General features: G+C 42.9%; 1 pseudogene; it reads left to right on the plus strand.

Annotated features, from left to right (window-relative positions):
• The first annotated feature begins 519 nt into the window (after positions 1 to 519).
• LOC127678179 (fibroblast growth factor receptor 3-like) lies at positions 520 to 2,116 on the plus strand (annotated as a pseudogene).
• Positions 2,117 to 8,345: the final 6,229 nt, after the last annotated feature.

Raw genomic sequence — 8,345 nt, forward strand, 5'->3', positions numbered from 1 at the left:
TCAAGTGAATGCAAAAGTATGTGACTAAAGAATTAGTGGGATAAGGAATAAGTAGGGGAAGGTAGTTTCCAAACATGGTGTGAGGGGAGAGAGCTGAAAGATTAATTGCTAGGATTTTTTTTTCTCTTACCTGGAAGGCCCACGTCTCACCAGGTGAGAGGGAGAATTGGAGTGATAAATCTTTTATGTATTTATTTATTTGTTTATTTATTTATAAATTGAATGTTTTCATGAAAACAATACAGATATAATGGTAGACATAAAAAACATTGCTGGATTAATTGAAATAATATGTAGAAATATTTTATGATAAAATTGAAGATTTACATGGATTATATTTCTTTTTTTCTATATTCTATGTTTACATTCCAAATGATTTTTCCCTTTCCCTCCCTATTCTGATAAAATTGAAGAAATATATAGAAAAACATGTTAAAATTGAAGATTATGGAAAATTATACAGATAAAATGATAAAAGGGAAGTAGAGCGGGCATTTTAGGGCCAACCCTGTTCCCAGCATGGATGATGCCACCAACAAGAACCTGTTGGACTTGGTATCTGAGATGGAGATGATGAAAATGATTGGTAAGCACAAGAACATCATTACCCTGCTGGGGGCCTGTACCCAGGGTTGTAGGTCAGGTGGTAGGTGGGCACACTGGTAGATGGGACTCCAGAGGCTCACAGCATCTCTTAAGGTGCCTGTGCTTCCAGGGCCCCTGTATGTACTTGTAGAGTATGCAGCCAAGGACAATCTATGATAGTTCCCTTTGGGCATGGCGGCCTCCAGGCATGGACTACTCCTTTGATGCCTGCAGGCTGCCAGAAGAATAGCTTCCCTGCAAGGATCTAGTCTTGTGCCTAGCAGGTGGCAAGGGGCATGGAATATTGGCTTCCTGAAAGGTGAGCAGAGACAGGGCCCAGGCCAGGTAGGGCCTCTCTGGATAGAAGAATGGGTGACAAGCTTGCCTGAGTTGGGGAGTGGTCAGCTTAGCCCAGGTCCCTTGTCTTCTCAGTGTATTCATAGAGACTTGGCTGCCAGTAACATACTGGTGACTTTGGACTGAAGGACCCCCGAACGGGAGACCCCACTTGAGTCTCGGGTCGGCGCACACCCAAGGAAATGCGAGAGATCGGCTTGATGCAAGAACACGAGGCCGTTTAATGGCAGACCTCCGGGTCGACACGTGTCTTTTGCAAAAGACAGAGGAGCCGGCCCTGAAGCTCAGAAGCTAGGAGTTTTTATAGGAAAGGCAAAGGGGTTTCGCGCGCTTTTACATGATTGGTCAACTCATACACAATTACATCAGCGGATAGCGCATCAATGATGGGGGAGAGGTGGAAGCTTATCTATTGTCAGCAGAAGGGCTGGGGGTGGGGGAGGGAATCCAGATGGCCCCTGACTCAGCGGAGGTGGCTTAGGCAACTTCCTTATCTTTACGACCAGCCAGTTCCTGGAATATCTTAACCCAGCCCGCCCGGGTTTGTCCAGACTTGCCCAGGCCTGTCCTTGGCTGCCTCCAACCCAGGCCATGGATTCTGTAAAAATCTTGACTCCATTTTGATTTTAACTTCCATCAGGACAATGTGATCAAGATTGCAGACTTTGGCCTGGCCAGAGATGTGCACAACCTGGATTACTACAAGAAGACCACAAATGTGAGGCCTGGTCTTGCACAGTTGGGGTGTAGGGCCCCAACATGAGGTCCCACCAGAGAGCCAAAACCTCTCCTTATGCCCAGGGCCGGCTACCTGTGAAGTGGATGGCAGCAGAGGTCCTTTTTGACCGAGTCTACACTTACCAGAGTGATGTGTATGTGTTCCCACTTAGAATGGGAGTAGGGTGATCTGAAGACAGACAAGGTGCCAGTTGTACTTTAGCAGCCTTTCAGGGTCCTGATACCCTTATTGGGCCACCAGTACCAGTGCTTGCTTCTCCTTATCCTGGTGCCCCACTTTGCCCACTGGTGGTGTGTGCTGGTGCAGGGCTGCTGCAGTAATGGGCCCAGGGTAACAGGCCTTCTGTCTTCACTCCCCTGAAGCTGGTCCTTTGGTGTCCTTTGCTGGGAGATCTTTATGTTGTGGGGCTCACCTTATCCTGGCATTCCAGCATAAGAGTTTTTCAAGCTTTTGAAAAAGGGCCACTGAATGGACAAGCCAGCCAACTGCACACATGACCTGTGAGCCTCGCTCATTCCTCTACATAGTCCCTGGGGAGGCAGGATTCCTACCTGGGCCCTAGGGATGTGTAGGGAACTGGTGGCCTGGGGTGAGGCAAGGATAGGCAGCAGGCCGGGAAACCACAGCTGTACTTGCCACAGTTACATGCCTATGCAGAAATGTTGGCACGCAGTGGCTTCACAGACACGCATCTTCAAACAGTTCATAGAGGATTTAGACTGCATTCTCACTGTAACATCAATTGATATTAGTGTCCCTAAGTCCTGCCCCCTTTGTGACTGCCTTGCTTACTGTGGGCATTACACCTAGGAGATCCAGTGGAGCGACTGGCCTTTAGGGGGCATAGCCTGAAGACAGAAGAGATGCATTTTCTTTGCCTTTGGCTCTCTTTTGTGGGGGATTAGATTTATACAGGAACTTTCTTTAGGAGATGTTTAAAGATTTCAAGGTGAACTTGCATTTTTCATACAGATTATTCTAATTGCTACATATTCCAGGCAGGAGCCTATGCCCAGGTGGGGCTAGCCCTGCAGGAATGTTCAGATGTTAATAGACATCTGTTACGAGTCTATAATTTAAACTCTATAATTTATTGAGTTTTTACAAGTTGTTTTGCTGTAGGCTTAACACTTCATTCATTCATTCATCCACTCCATTTCATCCTGGATCACATATATCCCAGACTATTCCTGAACTTTGTAGTTAAGGTTAACCTTGAATTTCTAATCCTCTTGCTTCCACCTTCCTAGTGCAATGAATACGGATGTGGGCCACAATGCTTATCCTATGGTGCTGGTGTTCGAACTCAGAGCTTTGTGGCATATTGTGGGAAGCCATCCTGAGCTATACAGATTTAATGCTTACTCATGGCCCTAAGGTGGTGGCTGCTAAAATATGAGAACAATTAACTAGAGCCTTCCCCATGAGCTGTCCGGCAAGAGAAGAGTGCGAGTTCCTGAGTTCCTGCCCTAACCGCGGAATGTTCCTGTTGGCGTTAACTCCAGGTGTCCCCGCCAGAAGACCAGATGACCTCCTCGCTTCCTGCTTCGATCCCTAGGGGTGTCTCTGCCCTTCCCTCCTTTGTCTGGTGTGAAGGTCAATTCCTTCTCTGTAAGTCTTAAAACCCGTTTGTCTCCCTGACATTAAATGAAGCCTTGACACAACCCAGACTGACTTTGATTTTGTTACTGTGCTTGGCTTCCCTTTTTTCTCCCCCCCCCATTTTTGCCCCTCAGGTAGTGCCTCTTCGAGACCCTGGAATAACTGGACCTGCATATTAGGCAAAAACTGATGACTGAACTTAAATTGTTAGCCCTCCTTAGAAAAGCTAAGCTAAGCCTTTCTTAGCTTTCAGATGGACCACATCTGTTGAATAAGTAATTGGTTCCCCTCCCCCCCTTTTTTTTAAATATTTCAAATCAAATAACCCTAGCTGTTTGACTGTGTGACAGAGTTGTGGAAAATAGCCATTGACTGATGGGTTTTACCAGTTTAGATATCAGTGTGTATTTGTTTATGTGGATCATCCAATGGTTCAATAGAGAGCTTTATTGTTTTAAGGAGGCAAGTTATCTTTCCAGTTAAAAGTTGGTTCTTTTAAAAGTTAAAGCTGGGTGATGGTGTACACCTTTAGTCCCAGTAGTTTGGGATGCAGAGGCAGGTGGATCGCTGTAAGTTCAAGGCCAGCCTACCTAGTCTACAGGGTGAGTTCCAGGACAGTCAGGGCTTCACAGAGAGAAACCCTGTCTTGAAAAACAACAAACCAAAAAAGTTAATTTTTTTGATTTGATGTGTGTGTGTGTGTGTGTGTGTGTGTGCATGTGTGTGCACACGCACGTATACATGCACATTCATACCGAAGTGTACACGCGGAGTCAGAGGAGAGCATTCAGGAATTGGTTCTGTCCTTCCTTCATATGGGTTGCAGGAATAGAATCTAGGTGGTCAGATATGCTAGGAAGTGGATTTACTTGAAGAGCCATCTCAGTGTCTTGAAAATTGATTTTTGAAAAGTTTACATTTATTTATTGTGCTTGTTTGTATTTCTGCACCACAACATATGTATAGAGGTCAGGAAGTAACTTGAGAGGTTTGGTTCTGTCTTTTTATCTGCAGGTTTTGGAGATTGCCCACATTTCTAGAGTAGGCAGGGTTACTGGTCTCTCAAGGTTAAGTTGTACTTATAGTGGTGGTAGTGGACTGGATTGTATCCAGTAAGGCAAACCTAAAGTCTGTCTTTCATGGATCAAACTTTGCTTTCTAGTTTTTGGATTTTTTTCTTGTTTACTTACATATTACACACCTGTGAATGGTTATACACATCCAAAACAAAAGGAAACACTAGCAATTTTGATTTAAAATTTTTAGATATTCTTGTTTTGTAAATAGATAAAATAGACATATGTGCTAATAACTATTGGAAAAAAGGTAAAAGAAATAGATAACATACTTGAAAATCCAATATGATTTCTTTTTTTTTTTTTTTTTTTTTTTTGTCTCAGTATGTAGCCCTTGCTGGCCTGGAACTTATGTTTATCAAGCAGGTTTCCAATTCACCGTGATCTACTTGCCTCTGCCTCTGAGTGCTGGATTAAAAGTTTTATGCCACCATGCCCAGCCCAGTGGAAAACTTTTCAAAATCAGTGAAGTCAAAGTAAACCAGTTATAATAAGAACATAAGATTCATAAATTAATTTTCATATATGTATGCACAAAACTGCAATAATTTAAACAATAGCGGGGTAAAGGTCCTTTAATAGTAGAATCATAAAAATAAAATGTTAATTTGTTGGGACATGCAGAGAACTTCTTGACCTATTGAGAATAACTTTGGAGATGCATGAATAAACTTACATAGTTAAATGCTTGTGCTCCAGAATTAGAAGCCAGTGTGTGTCATTTATTCCCTTCCTCATTAGATTCAATAAAATTTCAAATATTAATACAATGGGGCTTTGTAGAGGCTTGGCATCTTGAGCTTTGTTTTGTCCTTTCCTCTAAAAATATGAGGGAAAGAATCTACTACACAAGATGATTTGGATTGGATTCAAACTTAAGGAGAAATGTCCACAAAAATTACTTGTACAGAAATGTTCTTTTGTGGATGTGATGAACTATCTTGACAGCCCCAGCAAGGACTCTTTTGATGATGCTAGTAGTCAGGGTTTTCTAGAGAAACAAATGAATGTGCAAATAAATGAATCTATCTATCTATCTATCTATCTATCTATCTATCTATCTATCTATCTATCTATCTTATCAATAATCCATCCACCCATCGATAAACAGGATTTATTAAAATGGCTTATAGGCTGTAGTTCAACTAGGCCAACAGTAGCTATTTATCAATGGAAGGTCCAAAAATTCAGTGTTTGTTCAGTCTAGAAGGCTGGATGTCTCAGATGTATACATCAGAATCCCAAACAGGTAGGATCTAATGCCATTGAAGTAGTGGATTGCCAGAGAGAGCAAGAACAAACAGGCAAAGAGTGAGAATTTCTTTCTTCCATGTCCTTTATATAGAATGTCAGCAGAAGGTGTGGCCAGGTGGATCTTTTTACCTCAAAAGATTCTGATTAAAAGTGGGTTGTCTCACATGGATGTGGTGGCTCATGTCTTTAATCCCAGCACTTGGGAGGCAGAAGCAAGTGGATGTTTATGAGTTTGAGGTCAGCATATATAGATCAAGCTCCAGGACAGCCAGGGCTGTTCCACAGAGAAAGTCTGTCTCTTTTTTAATTAATTAGTTGATTAATTAATTAATTCACATTACATCCCAATATCAGCCCCCTCTTCTCCCAGTCCCCCTTCTTTCAGTTCCGTTCCCATTCCTTCTTTCCCTTCTCCTCTGAGAAGCACCCCTCTTCATCAGTTACCACAAGACTAGGCGCATCCTCTGTCACTGAGGCCAGACAAGGTGGCTTAGTTAGGGTAATGGGATCCACAGGTAGGCCAAAAATTCAGAAACAGCTTTCTCTTCAGTTGTTGGGAGACCTGCGTGAAGACCAAGCTGCACATGTGTTACATATGTGCAGGGAGCCTAGGTTTGGTTCATGCTTGCTGTTTGGTTGGTATCTCAGTTTCTGGGAGCCCCCAAGGGTCCAGGTTAGTTACTCTGTTGATCTTCCTGTGGAGTTCTATCCTCTTCAAATCTCTCAATCCTTTTTCTGATTCTTCCACAAGACTCCTCAAGCTCCATCTAATGTTTGGCTGTGGGTCTCTGTATCAGTTCCCATCACCTGTGAGTGAACTTTCTCAGAGGACAGTTACGGTAGGATGATATCTGCAAGCATAACGAAGTATCATCAGTAGTGTCAGGGATTGGTTCTTGTTCATAGGATGGATCTCAATTTGGGCCAGGCATTTGTTGGCCATTCCCTCTGTCTTTGCTGTATCTTTGTCCCTGCACATCTTGTAGGCAGGACAAATTTTAGGTCGAAGGTGTTGTGGATGAGTTGCTGTCCTTATCCCTCCACTGGAAGTCCTGCCTGGCTATGGGAAGTGGCCACTTCAGGATTCATATACCCCACTGTTAGGGGTTTCAGCTAGAGTTCCCCTCATAGCCACCCTAGGGCCTCCTGCATCCTAGAGGAGGAGGTCTTTGACCTGTCCTAGAGTTGCTATCTCCAGCCTATTTCCATTCTCTCTCCCCTGCTCTCCCTACACCAGATTCTTTCTGCCCCATTCCCCTCCCCTTCTCCTCTCTAACCCAGTCCCCTCTCTCCCTCCCTCTACCTCTGATATCTATTTTATTTCTCCTTCTGAGAAAGATTCAATCAGCCTCTTTTGGGTCCTTCTTATTTGGCTTTTTGGGGGTCTATGGATTGTAGAGTGGTTATCCTGTACTTTATGGCTAATATCTACTTGTAAATGAATATACACCATTCATATCCTTTTGGATCTGGATTATCTCACTCAAGATGGTTCTAGTTCCATCCATTTGCCTGCTGAATTCATGATGTCTTTGGTTTTAATGGCTGAGTAGCATTCCATTGTGTAAATGAACCACGTGTTCTTTGTCCATTCTTCAGTTGAGGGACAGATAGGTTGATTTTAGGTTCTGGCTATTACAAATAAAGCTGCTATGAACATAGTTGAGCAAGTGTCTTTGTGTGATGGTGGAACATCTTTTGGGTACATGGCCAGGAGTGGTTGGTAAAACTGGGTCTTGAGGTAGAATTATTCCCAAATTTCTGATAACTGCCAAATTGATTTCCATAGTGGATGTATAAATTTGCACTCTTTCCCTCTTGCTCCACATCCTTGCCAGCAGGTGCTATCACTTGATCTTAGTCACTCTGATGGGTGTGAAGAGGAATCTTAGAGTTGTTTTGACTTGTATTTCCCTGATGACTAAGGATGTTGAACATTTCTTTGAGTGTTACTCTGCCACTCAATATTCCTCTGTTGAGCATTCTCTGTTTAGCTCTGCCCCACATTTTTAAAATTAGATTATTTGGTTTGCTCTTGTCTTGTTGCAGGAAATATTAAAAAAAAGGAACACACCAACTCTCTGCGGGGTCAGACCATACTCCCATGTTCCTGCTGTCGCCACCAATTCTCTGAAGCTAGCCCCTGCAGCATCTGACTCACTTGTCTCAAGAGCCACTAGTTCCCTCTTTGCTATAATCCTCTGTAACCGGCCATCCCACATTCAAGTAACCGAATAGATCTGCCATCCTTGTGGTTTGATAACATAATACCTAGTAACCTAGTAAAATAAAGACTCTTAAGCTTATAGTTAAACAATTAGACCTATGTATCAATAAAAATCACAATTTACAAGATGCCAGTAAATAATTTCAGAGCCAATTGATAATGATAAATCTTTACCCCAATTATCCTAACCTTTTGATAACACTATGTTGGACTCCATTCTCCTTCTTTCTCCTCCTGAGACCTCCCTGTCTCTGCAACTCTTAGTTCTGCCTCCCTTTTCCCTGTCCAATCACAGGCCTCCCCTGCACTGATGTACTTGGACAGGGAAAATCCTGTGACATTGTCTAACATCTTGAGAACTTTATATATTTTGGATATTAGCTCTCTGTCAGATGACAGGTCTTTTTGAGTTCAAGGCCAGCCTGATGTATAGGTTGAGTATATGGCATACAGATTGAGTTCCAGGACAGACAGGGATGTTCCACAAATAAGCAAACAAACCCAT

This window comes from Apodemus sylvaticus, chromosome 2, assembly GCF_947179515.1.
Source record: "Apodemus sylvaticus chromosome 2, mApoSyl1.1, whole genome shotgun sequence".
In the NCBI taxonomy this organism is placed as follows: Eukaryota; Metazoa; Chordata; class Mammalia; order Rodentia; family Muridae; genus Apodemus; species Apodemus sylvaticus.